This window comes from Mauremys mutica, chromosome 8 (genome assembly GCF_020497125.1).
Source record: "Mauremys mutica isolate MM-2020 ecotype Southern chromosome 8, ASM2049712v1, whole genome shotgun sequence".
Taxonomy (NCBI): domain Eukaryota; kingdom Metazoa; phylum Chordata; order Testudines; family Geoemydidae; genus Mauremys; species Mauremys mutica.
Window position 1 is genome coordinate 87,571,244 of NC_059079.1, and position 19,686 is coordinate 87,590,929.

Genomic DNA, 19,686 nt, shown 5'->3' on the forward strand with positions numbered 1-19,686 from the left:
AAGTGCAAGCATTTGTTTTGGTTTCTTTCTGTATATGTTGTATCTCAGAAGGATTTGGGAGGAGGAAGAGTGTAGAAAAATTGTCATATTAGTGTGAACGGAATACAAACACATACCCAATTCTCAAATCAAAGCTTGGCCAGGACGCTCCTAAGCAAAACAATGATTTTTAAAAATCTTCATATAAACAGTTAAGACCCCAGAATAACTTACGCCACAAATATTTACTCTCCAAGCTTGGGATGTTTCCCTATGTTCTGAGTCACCTAGTTCCAACTTGAACTAGGTCACATGAACAATTGTAAGTTCTGTGGTAGTGTTAGGTGAGTACTGGCCATTACTGGTAATGGCTCCCTGGAACATAAACTGAATAACTGTGTAATTTCAATTACTTAGGTGGTGCACTTTGTCGTCAACTGTCCATTTAATCTTAACTCTCAAATAGCTACTAAGTAATAGGAAGGTAAACAAAATGCAGTTAGAAATCCACTATTTCAGTAGAAGCAGCAAAGAATCCTGTGGCACCTTATAGACTAACAGACGTTTTGCAGCATGAGCTTTCATGGGTGAATACCCACTTCTTCGGATGCAAGCAGTGGAAATTTCCAGGGGCAGGTGTGTATATATAAGCAAGCAAGAAGCAAGCTAGAGATGACGAGGTTAGATCAATCAGGGAGGATGAGGCCCTGTTCCAGCAGCTGAGGTGTGAAAACCAAGGGAGGAGAAACTGGTTCTGTAATTGGCAAGCCATTCACAGTCTTTGTTTAGTCCTAAACTGATGGTGTTAAATTTGCAGATGAACTGGAGCTCAGCAGTTTCTCTTTGAAGTCTGGTCCTAAAGTTTTTTTGCTGTAGAATGGCCACCTTAAAATCTGCTATTGTGTGGCCAGGGAGGTTGAAGTGTTCTCCTACAGGTTTTTGTATATTGCCATTCCTAATGTCTGATTTGTGTCCATTTATCCTTTTCCTTAGAGACTGTCCAGTTTGGCCGATGTACATAGCAGAGGGGCATTGCTGGCATATGATGGCATATATTACATTGGTGGACGTGCCTGGAACAACGCTTCCTCAGCTCCCGTCCACTCACGCCCCTTCTCTACCTACGCTACATTGATGACATCTTCATCATCTGGACCCATGGGAAGGAGACTCTGGAAAAATTTCACCATGATTTCAACAGCTTCCACCCCTCCATCAACCTCAGCCTGGACCTATCTACACGGGAGGTCCACTTCCTAGACACCACGGTGCAAATAAGTGGTGGTCACATTAACACCACCCTATACCGAAAACCTACCGACCGCTATGCCTACCTTCATGCCTCCAGCTTCCATCCCGGACACACCACAAGATCCATTGTCTACAGCCAAGCACTGAGGTACAACCATATCTGCTCTAACCCCGCAGACAGAGACCAACACCTAGAAAATCTCCACCAAGCATTCTCAAGACTACAGTACCCACACGAGGAAATAAGGAAACAGATCAACAGAGCCAGATCTGTATCCAGAAGCCTCCTACTGCAAGACAAACCCAAGAAAGAAACCAACAGGACTCCACTGGCCATCACATACAGTCCCCAGCTCAAACCCCTCCAACGCATCATCAGGGATCTACAACCCATCCTGGACAATGATCCCAAACTTTCACAGGCCTTGGGTGGCAGGCCAGTCCTCGCCCACAGACAACCTGCCAACCTGAAGCATATTCTCACCAACAACTGCACACCGCACCATAGTAACTCTAGCTCAGGAACCAACCCATGCAACAAACCTCGATGCCAACTCTGCCCACATATCTACACCAGCAACACCATCACAGGACCTAACCAGATCAGCCACACCATCACCGGTTCATTCACCTGCACGTCCACCAATGTAATATATGCCATCATATGCCAGCAATGCCCCTCTGCTATGTACATCAGCCAAACTGGACAGTCTCTAAGGAAAAGGATAAATGGACACAAATCAGACATTAGGAATGGCAATATACAAAAACCTGTAGGAGAACACTTCAACCTCCCTGACCACACAATAGCAGATTTTAAGGTGGCCATCCTACAGCAAAAAAACTTTAGGACCAGACTTCAGAGAGAAACTGCTGAGCTCCAGTTCATCTGCAAATTTAACACCATCAGCTTAGGACTAAACAAAGACTGTGAATGGCTTGCCAATTACAGAACCAGTTTCTCCTCCCTTGGTTTTCACACCTCAGCTGCTAGAACAGGGCCTCATCCTCCGTGATTGATCTAACCTCGTTATCTCTAGCTTGCTTCTTGCTTGCTTATATATACACACCTGCCCCTGGAAATTTCCACTGCTTTCATCCGAAGAAGTGGGTATTCACCCACGAAAGCTCATGCTGCAAAACGTCTGTTAGTCTATAAGGTGCCACAGGATTCTTTGCTGCTTCTACAGAACCAGACTAACACGGCTACCCCTCTGATACTTGACACTATTTCAGTAAAACTCCAAGCACTTTTATAAACAAATGGAAGGAAACCACACTGGGAATGGTGCCATTTCCTGCTGTATATTAATTAAATTTACTCTATCTGTTCCATTAGTGCACCATAATGCTAGTGCATAAGCCATTATCTTTTGGAAACTGCTTTTTCCATGTATACAAGACCTAGAGACACAGTTGATGCCTGTTGTAACTTCACATCCTTTGAACAGCATCAAGGATGGATTGGGTCCAATGATGTTAAACGTGGGCCTAAGTCATAAATAATTCCAACACAAATGGAAAGGCTGTTTATTTAAAACAAGAGGGAAAACAATACAGTCTGCTGTGTCAGTACTTCTAAGGGCTGGCTTGTAACCTAGCCCTCAGTAAGTATTGATGTGAGGCTGCACAGTCGGGTACAGATGAGTAAGATCTCCCCATTACTTTCCTAGGTGGTGCTTTAGCACTCCCCTGATTGCAGCTTCAGGTGCCAGAGGGGATAAAGGCCACATGCCTAGGACTTACAGGGAAGGATGGAGAAAATCAGGAAGTAGGTAGAGTCTTGGCTCTGCTTCCCAACAATGCTAAGCCAATACAAGGGGGGAAGAGTACCCAGGAAAGGACTCCATGGATGGCTTTACTCGAATTCCATTGAAATCAATTAAAAGACTCTCATTGACTTCACTGCGCTGTGGATCAGGCCCTAAATTACTTCCCCCTCAGGCCCTCCCCAGGAATAGGGAAAGAATTGTGTGTTGCTGACACTGCCATTTGCACTTAATCTAATGAAAGTAGAGAAACAAAATGAAGCATCAGGTTTATAAAATGCTGGGACTTAATATTGCATCATCTTAAATTAAACAGCGTAACTGCCAATTTAAATGCACTAAACATCATTTTTGTGAAAATGTAACATAGCAATTAAGCAGGAGGCAAACTACTCCTGGAGTTACTGTGCTCTGGATTAATCAGAGAGTCCTTCAGATGTGATCTGAAAAGTCCATTTGTTTGAGCCCTTAAGGTGTAAATGGTTTAAAGAAAAGGAGAATTACCAAATAATTGATCTAGCTCCATGATTTAAATAGAGCTCAAAATCTCGAGTACACCTGGTTAGAATATGGAGGATAAGGAACGAAGAGATCTAATTTGAATGAGACCATTCTAAGCTTTGTGAGTAAAGAGTTTGCAGAGTAATACTTATAAGATGAAATCAGACAATTTACTTTCAGAAGCCACTGTGACTGCTGGATTCTTTACTGTCAAAGAATCCCATAGGGAACAAACTGAGAGCTAGAGATAATAATTTGTAATAATTAATCTCTGAGACTATGCAGGCAGAGTGTGACGGGTTTGGTGCATGACTTTCCTATTAAATCAGTCTTTCTGTCGTTGATCATGTTTACCCCTCTATTTCTCCAGCAATTCCTTTTTTAGCTGTTTGATTTTTGCCAAATTTCTGACGGAAAGGCTGGTTTTCTCAGCTTTCTTGTATGGACAAATCCTATAGAATTTAAAATGGGGTGATACATGTAAAATTAAAATTGCTCTATTTAGATTATAGGATTTTTGGAGGTAGGGGGAATTGTATCTTACTATGTGTTTATACAGGGCCCAGCACAGTGGGGCCCTGATCTCATTTGGAGCCTCTGGATACTGTGGTAATACAACCAATACATATAACTACTAAAATCCTATAGAAATAAAGAAAGAATTATATCCTTTCTGTGGGTTTTTAAATCATCCTGTAGAATTTTGTAGCAGGGATATCATTCTGTATTATGAAAAGTATGATAGTACCTAGAGGTTCCTATATGTAAGGTGGACTAGAATCCTGGAAAAAAATATGCAAATGTGTGCTTTATAAATTCACGTATTTCCTACTGTCTGGTGAAGCAACCTTATAACTTTCAGAAAGAGTTGGCCCCAACCTAAGAAGCAATTTAGTGTCTAACTAGTTCTTTATTCCAATGCAATTCCTGTTTTTTACGACTTCCACTCAGCTGAATTTCCCATCCAGGCCACTCAGCTACCGCTACCCGTTCCCAGATCAAATCCCTCTTCCCAGTCATTCAGGAAGGGAGCTTGAAGAAATGGTATAGGTAGCTCCGAAAGCATGAGGAAGACATTAAGATACTAGAAGTGAAGATAACACAGTGATAGGGGGAGTGTGAAAGGAGAATTCCAGCAATTTGAATGGGATATGAAATTTAAAATGTTCATGCTGCTGCTGAATTTTAATCCTATTTAAAAGCCCTAGTTCTGAAATTTATCAAAATGAGTTCTTCAGTCTTCAATAACAAATTACATCATGATTACAAATTAAAGCACTAAAAGAGAATGCAGATTTGGCAGCAGTAGCCTAAATTGAGAGTCACATCAAATTCTTCAATACCTTTGAACAGCATCTGAGATGCAGCCATCCACAATTATAGACTTGGAGAATATTCAAATCAGTGAGAGGTAAATTCAACCAAACCAAACATTTTTAATAATAAGAGCAACGATACAGAATATTTTCAGAGACAGAACTGCTCCATCCAGAAATTACTGTACCTCTTGTGGTCAGATTGAATGCCGAGAAGAAATCTATCCTGAAGAGGACTAGTTTGTGTGAGAGAGATTATGAATTTTCCAGACAATCATACACTGTAACAGATACAAGAGCTGCACAAACACTGGAAAAGGGTTTCTGCAAACATACTCAAATTTTGCAATATAATTTCTCCATTTGGGTTCATGCCCTTTTTGTGTTCACCTTCTGTGCATATTTTAGAAAACGAGCTTAGTGGTCAGGATGTTCCTTGAAAATGCAATTGACAATCCATCATAGATTTATCATAAATGGGTGGGAAGCCCCCATCGAAAGGTTGGGAAACAATGGACTATGTTGTGGCTAATGCCTTTATGATAAATCTCATAAAAAAAGTAAACAGTATCTCACTGAATAAATCAAACCTTGAAGTCAGAACTTGGAATGTAACTCATGATGAAGCCATGTTGATATGCAGATAGCCCTATGGTGAAACGTTGTCTCTGCGTCCAGAAAGGCTTTGAAAGTTCATTTCTGGTCACAAAAGTGAATATTTACAAATCTGTTTTACCTAACAGATTCTACACCCTATGTGTATTCCTTGTGACTCATTAAGTCAATGGCAAATCTCCCATTAACTTCAATTAAGCCAGGATTTGACCCTCAGAGTGAATCTCCCAATTTTAGTGACTATAATAAGTGACTTAATCCTGCATGGGAGTACTCACAGTGTGAAAAGTTAAGCATGTGCATAAATCTTTGCAGGATTAGGGCCTGAGGTTTTTACTGGTGAATTTAATTCCATAGATCCACAGGAGGATGGGAAAGTGAGCTGGATTTCCTTTTGATTTGCACATCACACATCATCATCGGAATTGCTAACCAAGTTCTAACTGCAAAATCTTTATTGCCAGGTGAACACATAAAACATACCTTAGTGGCACCTGATATGCATCTTAGCTAGGTCAGAATTACTCATGGTGCTAAGGTACAAGCCAGGAAGAACAGTGTGTGACTTTCAAATCACAGGCTGAGTTTGTAGATCTGGAATTTAGGAAAAAAAATCTTTACTTGTAACCTGAGCACCTTTGACATAGAAACCATTGAGACATGATAAGGATGGAAAGCCTGTGAGGCCATTTCTAGAGTCACTTTTCATAATAGGGACCACATGGCATTTTAAGAGCATAATGAACTCAGGGAATAAAACCATCAGGATTTAATGAGTGCTTCTGGTGAATGATACAAATTTACTGCAGAATGTTACATTTAATGTTTCATTATCATGGAAACCTAGTAAAGTGTGATTATATGAAAATATTGACTAATGGCAGGTGCTCCTGCCTCCCAAAGATTTACCCTACAAGTGCATCAGCCATAAAGCCTGAAAATGAGATGTCCATAAATCCATGTGGCATGAATAGATAGCAAATGGCTTACAGATTTCACTAATACACATTAAGGACAAGTAAAATCAATTTAATAGAATATCGTTTAATGTTCGTCTGCACAACCCAGCATGGCCTTAGGGATCTTTATTTTGAGTCAAATAACCCTAGTCACAGCCCTGCAGTTAAGGCAGAAATAGGGAACAGAAGTCTATACTGAATAGCAGTAGGTAGCGTTTCAGTTGCACAACCGATAACAGGAGCTGAAGCCATCACAGTGAAAGAAGGAGTTACAATAGAGAGGAAATGGAAGATGCAGAATATACTGAATTACACAAGTCAGCAGCAGTCACAAAGTAAAGGAGAAGCTCAGCTCTTAATACACAGTGCAGTGTGCAGGAACAGCTAAACTGCTGAAACTTCACAGCTGCAGTCTGACAGCAATCTTCAGCCAGTAGACTGCAGGAGGAGTAATTCAGGGAAAACTAAACCAGCAAGGGAACTTCACTAACATGCCTCAATCAATGGGGACAATGGAGATCTTTAAAAATAATGGCCACAAATCCCAGAAGGCAACCCTATCTTCCAGGACATTCATATCCTTAAATAATCATTGTATTGCACACCAAGGTCACTGCTAGAGGGCAGTACAGGATGGAAGTGGAAGAAAAAAATCTCCTCTGAAGTTAACCTGTAATTGTCACCAGTGGAGATTGCTACCTCATGAATTTCACTTCAGGAGAATAATGTGACTGAAACTGGTGCAGATTTGATTAGCTAGCACTTCGCAACTATCGCATTCAAAAACAAATCCCAGGCCAGATTTCTCAGCTTCCTGAAATGTATTCAAGCAATTCCAGACAGACATCATGTATGTGTCCCGTCTGCCCACAAGTACACCCCAAAATGCTGAAACGCTGTTCCCCATGGGAATTTTTACCAAGGAGGGTTTGAAGAAAATGTGAATATTGCTAACCCCCAGAAGTTCGGCCAGGAAAAGGAACAATTAACATCCAATCAGGCTCCATAGGAGGAGCTTTATGGAGGATGTACTGAATTTATGCATCCTCTATCTTGGCCATGCCCCATTGCAGGCTAGCACCACCAACTTTGGGGCTATGTTTGCCAGCTCTAACATCTTAAAGGGAGTGTAGAAACTGGGCACATTACACTGCTGTATCTCCTCCTGTACACTAGTGGTCTTTCTGACACTGGGGGCCTATACTCTGTGGCTGAATCAAACCCTAGCTCTGGAATATTTTTACTTTGAATGTTGAACTTTTAGCTTAAATGTATTAATGTTTTATTAAACAGGCAAATGTAGGCTGGAAGAATGCTGCAGCAATGATTAGAGGCAGAATTTCAGACCAGATCCTCTGCTGCTGTAAATTGATGTAGCTCTATTTTAGGTTTGACTGTAACTCAGTGTTGCCAGCTAATGTAATTTTTAGCATGAATCTCACCATATATAGTGTTTGCCTTCAAGCATCAGCCCCTGGAATCATGTGATTATGTAAGACTCTCAGTTTGTTTGTTTTTTAAATACAATTCTAGCCCTCATGGTTTCAGAAAAAAGTTTGGACATGTGACCCAAGCATATTCAAAAGGCTGAGAAAGCAGATGTAAAATAAAAAGAAACCCCCAAAAATTATGATTTTTAAAAAATCATATATATATTTTTAATCTCATTATTTTTAAGCCAATTTCATCATTTTCTGAGGTGTGACTCATGATTTTTGTATGCCTGGGCCTAGCAGTACTGTTGTATCTAATGCAGATAGTGGACCTTGGCTGATTTACAGCAGCTAGGGATCTGGGCCAGGAGTGAGTTTGACATGTTAAAGAAGGAGAAATTATCTTAAATACAGTATAAGTGAATGTGGCAAATACTAAAATGCCCAGATTATGCTAAACAAGGTGGAGCAGTTACAGAAAATACAGTGTTGTGAAAAATATTGAAAGCCCATGCAATGTCTTTGGGGCCATTATATTCACTTTATGAATAGTTCATGTGTGGTGGTGGTCTTCATGGAAAAGGGTTATTGCAGCTCCTCTAGGAACTAAAAACAGTGTTTGGGGGTGAGTCATTGAGACTAAACAACTAGAGAGGTTCTACCTGCTGGGACGTTGGCATATACTGGTTCAAACAGAGTTTTTCAGAGACTCAGACACAAGAAGGGTTTTGGGCATAAAAAAGGCTGAGTTTGAACTGCCACACAGAGCAAATGGACAGGACCTTCTGCCCAAGAGGAAGAACCTTTGCAGAAAGTTTGGAAAGACTTTGGCCTACTAAGGCCCCATAAGACTGATGGGTGGCTCCTGGTATGTTTACATCTCTTTATTGTTTATTATGTTTACTCTGCAGTGCTTTTACTTTCAGAATAAATGTGCTTGCTTAGAAAGAGCTGTGTGGTACCTTGTAACTGCTGTCAATATGCTGTTTATAACCCTCAGAAATCAAGCAAATTACAGCAGCTGGCCATGGCTTGCTGGGGATATAACAGCGTATGACAGCAGAATGTGCAGCCTTAACACCTCCTGTCAGAATGGAGTAGGACCAGGATTGCTCCCTGAAACCTGACTGGTATAGTTCCCCGAAACTATGACAAGTGCTCCTTTTGAAGTTCAGTTTGTATTTTGGGACTCCACTTTATTCCTTCCACTTTGTCCATTCACTCTGGCAGATTTTGCAGAGGAGAAAAAGGAGAGGGGAGTGCATATTTCCCACCATGTTCTTGTTGCTTTAATAGGTACACAAACTGCCTTGATGCAATATGTATATATTACTCTGAAGAAATTAAAAAACAGGTTCATTTTTGTGACTGTAATCTCTGTCCCTGCAGGATGACTTCTGCATGATGATTTGCTCTTTGGAGTTTGTTTAACGAAAAAGGTAAGTTTTCCTTATTGGTGTTTGTACAATTCAATGCAAATATATTTAGTAACACTGCTCTCTCTCCCCTGAGTATGCAAAACAGAATTAAAGAGCATGATAATCCAATAAAAACTAATAGTTAAAAAAAAGGATTAATTTTAATAAGGACTCAGAAAAAGAACTAAATAACAGGTTTTTATGTTTTATCTTACATTGTTTCAATTAGGGGTGGGTATTTAATAATGAATCCCATTTACACTCATAAGTCACTAAAAATGGTCTTCTCATCAGGTGCCTGTAGTCCATGTAGGCAGATGACTCTCCGGGTTGCACTGATTTTTCTATTGCTTTTACCTTAGGAATGCTAAACTTTTCTGGCACTTTGTCTGCTTCCTCTAGTTAGACAAAATGACTAGCAAGGAAGAACTGTCTCCCACTCCCTTATAGTGTCAACAGGACTTGTGCTCCTAAGCCATTAGCCTTTAGCTTCAGTTAAAGGCTCCATCTGTTTTCTACAACCAATCTCAGCTGCTCTCTTGAGTGCTCATTTGGGGCAAGGTTAAGTATACTTCTTAATGTATATTCAAAACTTGGGGTTATCCAGCCATAGCATTTGTCTTCATAACTTGATATTAATAACATTAGTAGCTTTGCAAGCTAAAATAATGACATGATAATCCAATCTCATGCTTCAGAATTAAACTGCCTGAGAGGGTCAGGCAGGAATTTTGTTCCCTTTGGAAGCCTTTGCAAAATTGTCTGGATTAATTGTTCTTGTTCTTTGTTTGTAATTATTTTGCCGGAGACGAACTAGATGTCTAATAATCTGCTGTAGAAAGGCAAATCCTATTTTCCTCTATATGGGAGATGTACTTCTCAGCATGCTCATCAAGCTGAAATTCCTAGCTGAGGTACATAGTAGTGTTATGTAAGTTTGCTAAATCTAATTTCTGGAAAATGTAATTGTGATGAGTTGGACTACCCTTCTGGGTGCCACCTGATGTCCCGGGGCGGGGGGTCTCACTGAGTCTGTCCATTCCACCAGCTTGGCTCCCTCACCCTGTCCTGTTGTGTGCACACAGGTAGGGACACACTCAGCTGTAAAATCACACAGAGTCTGCAATCCACTCTGTGTGGGAAGGCTCAGCTCGGGGAGTTGCCCAGCACTCAGGTGCACATGCCCTGTGGAGTGTAAACCCAAAATTATATTGTCTTGTGCTGTATAGAGAGCTACACAGCATAAACTCATGAAAGTCGCTTCCTCCCTCAATTTGGAGGAAGATATGCACAGCTTTTAAACCCTCACCCCCAAGTTATGAATTGCACAAACTGGGTTTTAGAATAAACAAAAAACAAGTTTATTAACTACAAAAGGTAAATTTTAAGTGATTATAAGGGATAGCAAACAGAACAAAACAGATCACTGAGCAAGTAAAACAAAACACACAAACTAAGAAATTGGCTACAAATGGTAATTTCTAACCCTAAATGTTGTTTTATGCAGGTTGCAGAGTTTCTTGAAGGTAAACTGCACTGCTTTCAGCTTAAACCTCCAGGTATACCCTTCACAGGCTGACCTTTCTGTGCTGGGCTCAGTCCCTGCCTCCCCCCACCCCCTAATCCACTTAGTTCCTTTTTTTCTTTAGGTGTTTTCCCCAGGGGGAGGCAGTGAAGAAGAGCTCCGATTAACTCGCTCCCCAGCCTTAAATAGGATTTGCATATGGTGAGAATCCTTTGTTTCCTCGTTTGACCCCTCACCTCCTTCCAGTGGAAAAATACCAGAAGTGCAAAATTATATCCAATACCAGGTGACATGATAGCCTGACCCTGCAGTGTAAAAGCAGTATCCCAGGAAACTTCTCAGGAAGGAGGGAGATTAGTATCTTCAAAGTCCTACTGTCCTTCCTAATGGCCCATCCAGGCTGTTTGCATACTGTCTGGTGGGTGTTCCCTAGGTGAAAACACAGTTGTAATTATTACATAGTCAATATTTCTAACTTCAGATTCAGAGATGATACATGCATACAAATTGGGTAGTCACGTTCAGTAAATCATACCCTTTGCACTAATACCTCACATGACTCCTCTTGCATAAAACATATCTTAGTTATGTCATATTCATATCTCAAGCATGTCTCTATGAAGAATATGGGGTGTAGGGTCACAGTAATAATAATATCTAGCTCTGTTCATCTGTTCAAAACATTTTACAGAGGAGGTCAGAGACCTTATCTTCATTTTGAAAATGTGGAAAATGAAGCACAGAGCAGTGAAGTGACTTGCCAAAGGTCACCCAGTTGGGCAGTGGCGGAGCCAGGACTAGAACTCTGGGCTCTTGAGTCCCAGTCCAGGGCTTTAACCATTAGGCAATATCTATGTCACATTCAGTAGTTGTAGTCTATTCACTTTTTCTTCATGCTGTTCTTGTCCCTTCCCCCAGCCCTAATACTAAATGGAACAACTCAGTTTTAATACTGCCCTTCAGTCAGGTGTTGTGTCTAATCCAATTATCTTCATGGTGTTGTTTGAAAGATTACGTCTCTTTTGCTTCTGTCCTGGGCATTGATCATGGGTTATTTCTAATTCTATGGAAGTGTAGATAATTAGCTGTCCATTATAAAAAAAATATAAAGTGGCCTATGGCCTGGACAGGTTTAGATGTACAATATACACTGATTACTTATTTTAATTTTGTCTTAAATAAGTAGTAGGGATCAAAATTCATATTGAAAGAGGGAGGTGGTTCTTCATATGTGAATCAAGCACTGATACGCCAAACCAAATTAGTCAAAGGGCCATCCCTACTCATACAAGAAACATTTTGTAGTTCACTAGCTGCCCTGCATCAATGACCAAATTCTGCTCTCACTTACTGAAATGGTTCCATTATAGTGAACTGGCCTCGCACTGTTAGGGTTTTATCTGATGGTGACTTCCACATATGGAACTGTATGAGCAATAGGAGTGAACTGACAGTGTCCAATAAAATAACATTTTCCAAAAGAGTTGGAAATTATTTGAAAGCAGCAGCTGAACCCCCTCCCCCATTTAATCACAGTATACCTGTTAGAGCACCAGAAATCTGTACAGTCATCACAAATATCAAAAGTTAAAAGGATAAGGTATGAACCCTATGTGTAAATCATAACTGTATATCTGCTGTAATTTATATATGTCTTAATGAACATGAGAGAGTCTACCAAAACTCTCTAAATAGATTTTGTGAGCAAGCTACAGGAAAAAGATTTTAAATCGCAGTAACTATTCCAGAATAACTCCATGTCTGAGCACACTTATTCCAAAAAAGTGTTTTGTTCCAGTTTAGCTTAATCCACAAAGCTATTCCAAATCACCTCTATGTGTAGACAAGCCTTTAGAGACCGAAGAGTTGCCTTGCTCATATTGTTTTGTGTTTGTTGATTATATGATTTTTGGCACTGAAGGATTTAAGCTGCAGTGGCAGGAATGTAAGCAGAGCCCATGAGGGGTTTGGAGATTTTTTTATTCTTTGGTTTCACTAGAACTGAACAAACTAAAATAAAAACCCTTAAACCCTAGAGAGGGTATCTTTTCTTTAGGCTGTCACTCTTGTGGTGCTTCTCACAAGCTGCACAAGATCTTGGTTCCTGCCCTAATTCTCTTTACAGGATAAACCACCAGTAGAGGAAGAGTGGCTAAGAGTGATGAATGAAAGACTTAACAACACCTGAAAGGTCAATATATACAAGGGACAAGACAATGTAAATGTTTGAGTAAATCTGGAAGCCCTTTCTGGGTTTCATTAAATAAGCTTAGAAGAATGTTGGTTTTTGTCAATGTGAACTTCCATAAAACCAACACTGCAAGAAACCAATACAGAGAAAGCTTTATCACTTGTCATTGTTACTGCTGTTCTGTATTTATTCTTTTAAATAATGAGAGGAGTTTATACTCCATTTTAAAAGATCCCACATAGCCTGAATTAGTGTCCAAACGGGCTTCTTGGGGGTTTTATTGGTCGCTTGAGAATAACAACACAGCATAAACCTATCAGTCAAGCTCTTTTCTGCTCCTTTCTGTTGAGAGCAGCCTCCACTTCTTTTGTATGCTGGGTGGAGTTAATTAGTTGCATCTGCCACTTTGAGACAGCAGAACTTCAGCAGCTTTACACAAGGTTCTAACAGCTGCTGACATAGTGAGTCTGAAGATCTCGGTTACCAAACAGTGGTCCAAATATAGTGGAAGCATATGGAAGTCCATATAGGAGGAAGTCTCAGTCATTACACGAGTGCATTAAACTTTATGTAAATTCATAAAATATTTAGGGCCCTACCTAATTCAGGGTCCATTTTGATCAATTTCATGGTCAGTAGTTTTAAAATTGGTCAATTTCATGTTTTCAGAGGGAGGGACTCAGGGCTAGGAGCCCTCTGCTAGGATAGTCTCAGCAGCAGTGGGAGATTGGACCCACCTCTACAAGCCTTCTCTGGCTGCAGGAACTTCCAGGGCTGCTGTCCAGCCCCAGAGCTTCCTGCAGCAGGGAGAAGCTCTTGGACAGGGGTCTGATCTCCCTTCGAGAGAGGCCATGCAAGAAGGACAAGTCCTGTCCTTCCTCAGCCTGGCCGGGATTCGCAGCTAGGAGCCCCCAGCTGCGGTGCTCCCAGCAGCAAGGGGGAGATCAGATTTCACGAGGAAGAGCTTATTTCACAGTCTGTGACACATTTTTCATGGCCATGAAATTGGTAGGGCCCTAAAAATATTATACCGCTACCTTGATATAATGCCACCCGATATAACATGAATTTGGATATAACGCGGTAAAGCAGTGCTCCGGGGGGCAGGGCTGCGCACTCCGGTGGATCAAAGCAAGTTCAATATAACACAGTTTCACCTATAACACGGTAAGATTTTTTGGCTCCCAAGGACAGCGTTATATCGAGGTAGAAGTGTATATGATTATGTCACTGACAAGCAATAAAAATAAGAGACCCAGTCCATGCCTTGGCATGTCTAGTAAAACCAGCCGGGAGGAGATATAAAGTTGTAGAGTCTGTGGCAATGCTAGCTTTCCCCAGAAATCTGCAGAAGCCTTTCCCAAGGTTCACTAGAGGGGTCTGGCCATGGGGAAGGGCATGGAGTGGACTAGAGCTGGGAAGAGAGCCAGTCTGTCTGGACATCTCTGAACTGCACAGAACTGATCTGACCCTCACAGACTGAGACTGGTGGCATGGCTCCTGAATTGAGCCATAATGGAGCTAGGAAATCATGTACAGGTAAAGGTCCTCCACAGTGATAGTCCTGTCAGATGCTGGTGTCCCAAAATCCATGCAGAAGTTTAAAGATCCATGGATTTAGGTGACAGGCACTTTGGTAATTCCCCTAAGGAGTCAAGACAGAATGCTCTTATTTCTACCCTACACAGACAGGAAAATTGTCTTGCTTTCGATGGAATCTTTTGATGCACTGTGGCATTTTTTTTAATTACCAGGACTGTTTGTCCATCTTCTAGTTTCATGGAAGCCATGGATTGCATGCCAAAAATTCAGCTTTTGCCAAAGAGCTGTTAGATTTCTGCAGGGAGTAATGACACAAAAATGGAACCAGTGGTAACAGTGAAATGCACTACTAGGAACTACAAAAAATAGTGGGAATTATTCACATATATGAAAGGAAGAGAAGATCTCCCTAACTGTTAGAAGAACTGTTTATGTACTATGTATAACTGGGTTATTTTAATCCTTAAAATGTATATACCAGCATTATGCAAAGACGGAATAATTTTAGTCATCCTATTTTTGTTTCTGGAATTGTGAATTATTCAAATCTAAACTCATCTGGAATAAATGACATTATTGACATGGATGGAAGATTCCATCCTCTTGCTCTGGGGACAGTTAATTACAATTTATTGTTGAATGAGTTTTGCCCCTGGTGGAGTTACTCAGGGGACGCAACGGGTGTAGATTGTTTCTGTCAGAATGCATTTCATTTTTTTTAACTACTAATGATTCAGAACAAAAAAAATCCTGCCATAATAATGGGCTTGTTGGTCTTTGTGAGTAAGTAAATTTGTGAATAACTTGTTCTTTAACTCATTGGTGATTTGACTTATGAATATAATTTAAAATTGAGGAGTTGGGCCACTGTGAAAAATTCAGGTCTGAATTCCGGTCCAGATATTGATCCCCTCCTCTTCTTATCCTATTGACCTTCCCTCTAAATTAAAAAACATTCAGATTTTCAGGTTCCATCTTGGTGTATTGTAAAGATAATCCTTAGGGCAAGATTTACAAAGTGTCCAGTGATGCAGATAGGCATTTTGGCCCTTATCCACAAAGGTCCTTAGACACCTAAGTCTTAGTTTTAGATAATTAAGTCCCTGTTTTGGCTTCATTGTGATCCACAAAACTCCTGCCGAACACTGTGGGTGTCTAAATTCACTTGGTGCCTATGTTTTCAAAGTAGAAGTTCTCTAGGAGCCTATGATTCAGCCTCTGGGCATGAGCACTGCTGCCTCCCTCTAGGCATCCAGACACCTATCTTATTTGAGACTTTTAAAATTGCAAGAAAAGTACTCGACTGACAACCTTGGAATAAGTCTGAGTATATGTTTTGGGGGGAAGGATAGCTCAGTGGTTTGAACATTGGCCTGATAAACCCAGGGTTATGAGTTCAGCCCTTGAGGGGGCCACTTAGGAATTTGGGGCAAAAATCAGTACTTGGTCCTGCTAGTGAAGGCAGGGAGCTGGACTCAATGACCTTTCAGAGTCCCTTCCAGTTCTATGAGATAAGTATATCTCCATATATTTTTTTTCCTACCTAAACCCCAGAGCGATTCTTTAATCAGAGAATATATAGGTGTTCGGCCACCTAAATTGTGTGCTGGGATCAATCCAATGGCCATGCTCAGAGGCTACCTACTGGATCAGGCTAGAAGAGGAGGAGGTGGTGCCCATCTTATAACTTTTTGTCCCACTTAGAGTACTTGCCTGATACGTCGGAGACCCAACTTCAATTTCCCCCTCTCTGCAAGAGGGTGTGAAAGGATTTGAAAAGAGGTCTTCAAGCTCTTGCTCTAACCACCTGGTGGGTACCCTAACCATTGGACTACAAAGTCATTTTCACTCCTGCCCAGTGACTATTTCAGTATTTATCCAGAGTGGCAGTCCCATTTAACCCCTCAAACTAGGATTTAAGTGTAGCAATGGTTAATTTAACCCCTGGTGCTTAATAGAATCTCCCATACTGGAAACATCTTAGAAGAACAATGACAGTAACCTGTCAGTTGCTGTGGAAAACTGTATGATAATATTATGGTTCATATATACTGCCATTAGTGTGTGTGGATATGTGTTAAATATAACAGGCTGAAAGTCCTCATCTTAATTCCAACAGCTAATTTACACAGCTTGATTCCATTGCTGCCTGTATCAGTTTTTGCAATTTCTGCAAGAAACATGGCACGACAAACTCAGTGATAATTCATAATAAGCCAATATCTTTGCTGTAAAGATAATTGTGAACAGCATTCAATAAACGCTGTGCTGGGGGGGGTTGCAGGGAATTCCAAGAAAAGGTTCCATTTATCCTGTGAGTGTCATGTACAGCAAACAAACTGTAATCAGCCTGAGCTTCTAGGGATTTCTGGAATTGGACACTTCTGGTAACCTCAAGATTGAGTAAATGGGTGTATGTGGACTAGCAGCAAGTGCACCACCTGTTGGTGGTGAACAACAAGTCCTAGGCTAGAATTAATTTGCTATTCTATTTCACAAGCATGCTCAGACAATCACTTCAGGATGACGGTCTCTGTATTCCCTCATTATTATAGCCACAATTTCACAATACTTCAGTCTGCTCTGGGCTTAAATAGAGGTAGCATGGGGGAAATGTAGCTTCCCTTCTTAAAATGTTTAATAAAAAAGGAAGTAACTGGGGCAGAATGAAAGGGGAATTATGCTAGTAAATATTGACAAACTAATCTGTAAATGTACAATAAAGAACATATTATTAAGAGGCAAGATTGGAATGAAAAGTATCATTCGGGAAAATATTTGGCTGATTGAGCTGTAATACTGTCCATTGAAGCAGCTTGAATTGTGACCATTGCGACCAGCTCAGGTCCTGTCCCCCAGTGATTTTTACGTAAGGACTTCAAGAATCTATATCAAAAGAGGACTGTCTGATTGTTGAAAAGAGTCCATGAGTATGTTTCATGAATGTGTATTATAGAATAACACTAGCCACTCCATTGTTAAAGTTGCAACTGAGTTTCTTTTATAAACCTGCTTATAGATGCACATTCCCTTTAAAATCCACAAGAGAGTATTTGCTTCAAAATTAATCAGGATCTGTCCAAATAAATAAATAAATAAATTTTCAAAGTACAATATTTTTTATCCAAGGAGGTTGCTGAATTACAAGATTCTTCAAGTGGAGTTTTTCATCAAACTTCAGAATGGTTTTCAAGGAATTATATTTTTATAACTTTTTGTATTGACCCTCCCACTTCCCAGAAATAAGAGAGATCCAAGTGAGTTTATTGGTCTCAGCAGGCTGACATCAAAGGTTAACATATTAAACCCTAATCTGAGATATTATAAAGATCCTAATTGTTACACCAGAATGGTATGTTGGCTTCAAAGGAAGTTAGAGTCCAAAGGAAGTTAGAAGCCTAAATACCTTAGTGGCTCTAGACCAGATGTGGGCAAACTACGGTTCATGGGACCGTGCTGCCCGGTCCCTGAGCTCCCAGCCGGGGAGCTTAGTCTGCAGCCCCTCCCCTGCAGCCATGATGCCACGTGGGCCGCACTCACTGGACAGTGTGGGGAGCGCAGCTGGCTCTGGCCAGGTGTTGCGGCTGTGAGCTCCTGCTACTGGTAAGGGGGCAGGGAGTGGGGCGGGGGGTTGGGTAAAGGAGCGGGCAGTCCTGAGGGGCAGTCAGGGAGGAGGGGGTGGTTGGATGGGGTGGAGGTTCGGGGGGTGGTGGTCAGGGGATGGGGAACAGGGAGGGTTGGGAGTGGGAGTCCCGGGAGGCCTGTGGGGCAGGAATGTGGAGGGTGGTCAGGGAGCAGGGGGAGTTGGATAAGGGGGTGGGATCTGGGGGGCGGTTAGGGGAGGAGGAGCAGAGGGCAGTTGGATAGGGGGTGGGAGTCCCAGGGGGGCTGTCAGGGGGCGGGGGTGTGGATAGGGGTCAGGGCAGTCAGGGGACAGGGAGCAGGGGGGGTTAGATAGGGGGTGGGGGTCCGAGGAGGGGGTGGTCAGGGGACAAGGAGCAGAGGGGGTTGATGGGTTGGAGGTTCTGAGGGGCAGTCTGGGGCCAGGAAGTGGGAGGGGGCAGATAGGGTGCGGGGCCAGGCTGTTTGAGGAGGCACAGCCTTCCCTACCCGGCCCTCCATACAGTTGCACAACCCCGATGTGGCCCTCGGGCCAAAAAGTTTGCCCACCCCTGATCTAGGCCTTTGTGCTTCCCCATTTGGGGTTCAGGGTACTAGTGCAGCCATTATACAGTCATATAATTTAAGGCCAGAAGGAACCACCAGATCATCTAGTCTGATCTCCTGTGTATCGCACACCACCACCACCACCCAGCACCTGCACACTAAGCCTAGCAACTGAAATTAGACCAAGTTATTTCAGCCCTCAGGAGACTAGACTATGAAGTTCCACAGGCAGAGAACATGAGGAACTGAGGTGCACCAACGCCTGAGACCCCTGCAGTGGCAGGAAATTGATTAAGTGAGATATACCCAGATGATCTCAGTAAGTGACCTGCACCCCCACACTGCAGAAGTATGTGCATATTAGCTATATCATAGAATCATAGAACTTAAGATCAGAAGGGACCATTATGATCATCTAGTCTGACCTCCCGCAAGATGCAGGCCACAAAAGCTGACCCACCCACTCCTGAAATAATTCTCTCCCTTGACTCAGCTGTTGAAGTCCCCAAATCCTGATTTAAAGACTTCAAGTAGCAGATAATCCTCCAGCAAGCGACGCCTGCCCCATGCTGCAGAGGAAGGCGAAAAACCTCCAGGGCCACTGCCAATCTACCCTGGAGGAAAATTCCTTCCCGACCCCTAATATGGCGATCAGCTGAACCCCGAGCATGCGGGCAAGACTCTCCAGCCAGACACTCAGGAAAAAGACTTTCAATATCCCAACATTGACCCTCGGTACTAATTACCAGTGGTCGCACGTTATTGACCTATTGACTAAATCACGTTATCCTATCAAACCATTCCCTCCATAAACTTATCAAGCTTAATCTTAAAGCCAGAGAGGTCCTTCGCTCCCACTGTTTCCCTCGGTAGGCTGTTCCAGAATTTCACTCCCCTGATGGTTAGAAACCTTCGTCTAATTTCAAGCCTAAACTTCCCAACTGCCAATTTATATCCATTTGTTCTCGTGTCCACATTAGTACTGAGCTGAAATAATTCCTCTCCCTCCCTGGTATTTAT

The 19,686-nt window shown here is 41.8% G+C and overlaps 1 long non-coding RNA gene across 1 annotated transcript in view; it reads left to right on the top strand.

Moving 5' to 3' along the window:
- LOC123376442 overlaps positions 1-19,686 on the top strand; it is a 67,285-nt gene that overhangs the window by 38,826 nt on the left and 8,773 nt on the right. Inside the window, exon 3 of the long non-coding RNA XR_006581790.1 lies at positions 9,213-9,262. This is a non-coding gene — a long non-coding RNA (uncharacterized LOC123376442). The remainder of the gene's footprint in view (positions 1-9,212; positions 9,263-19,686) is intronic.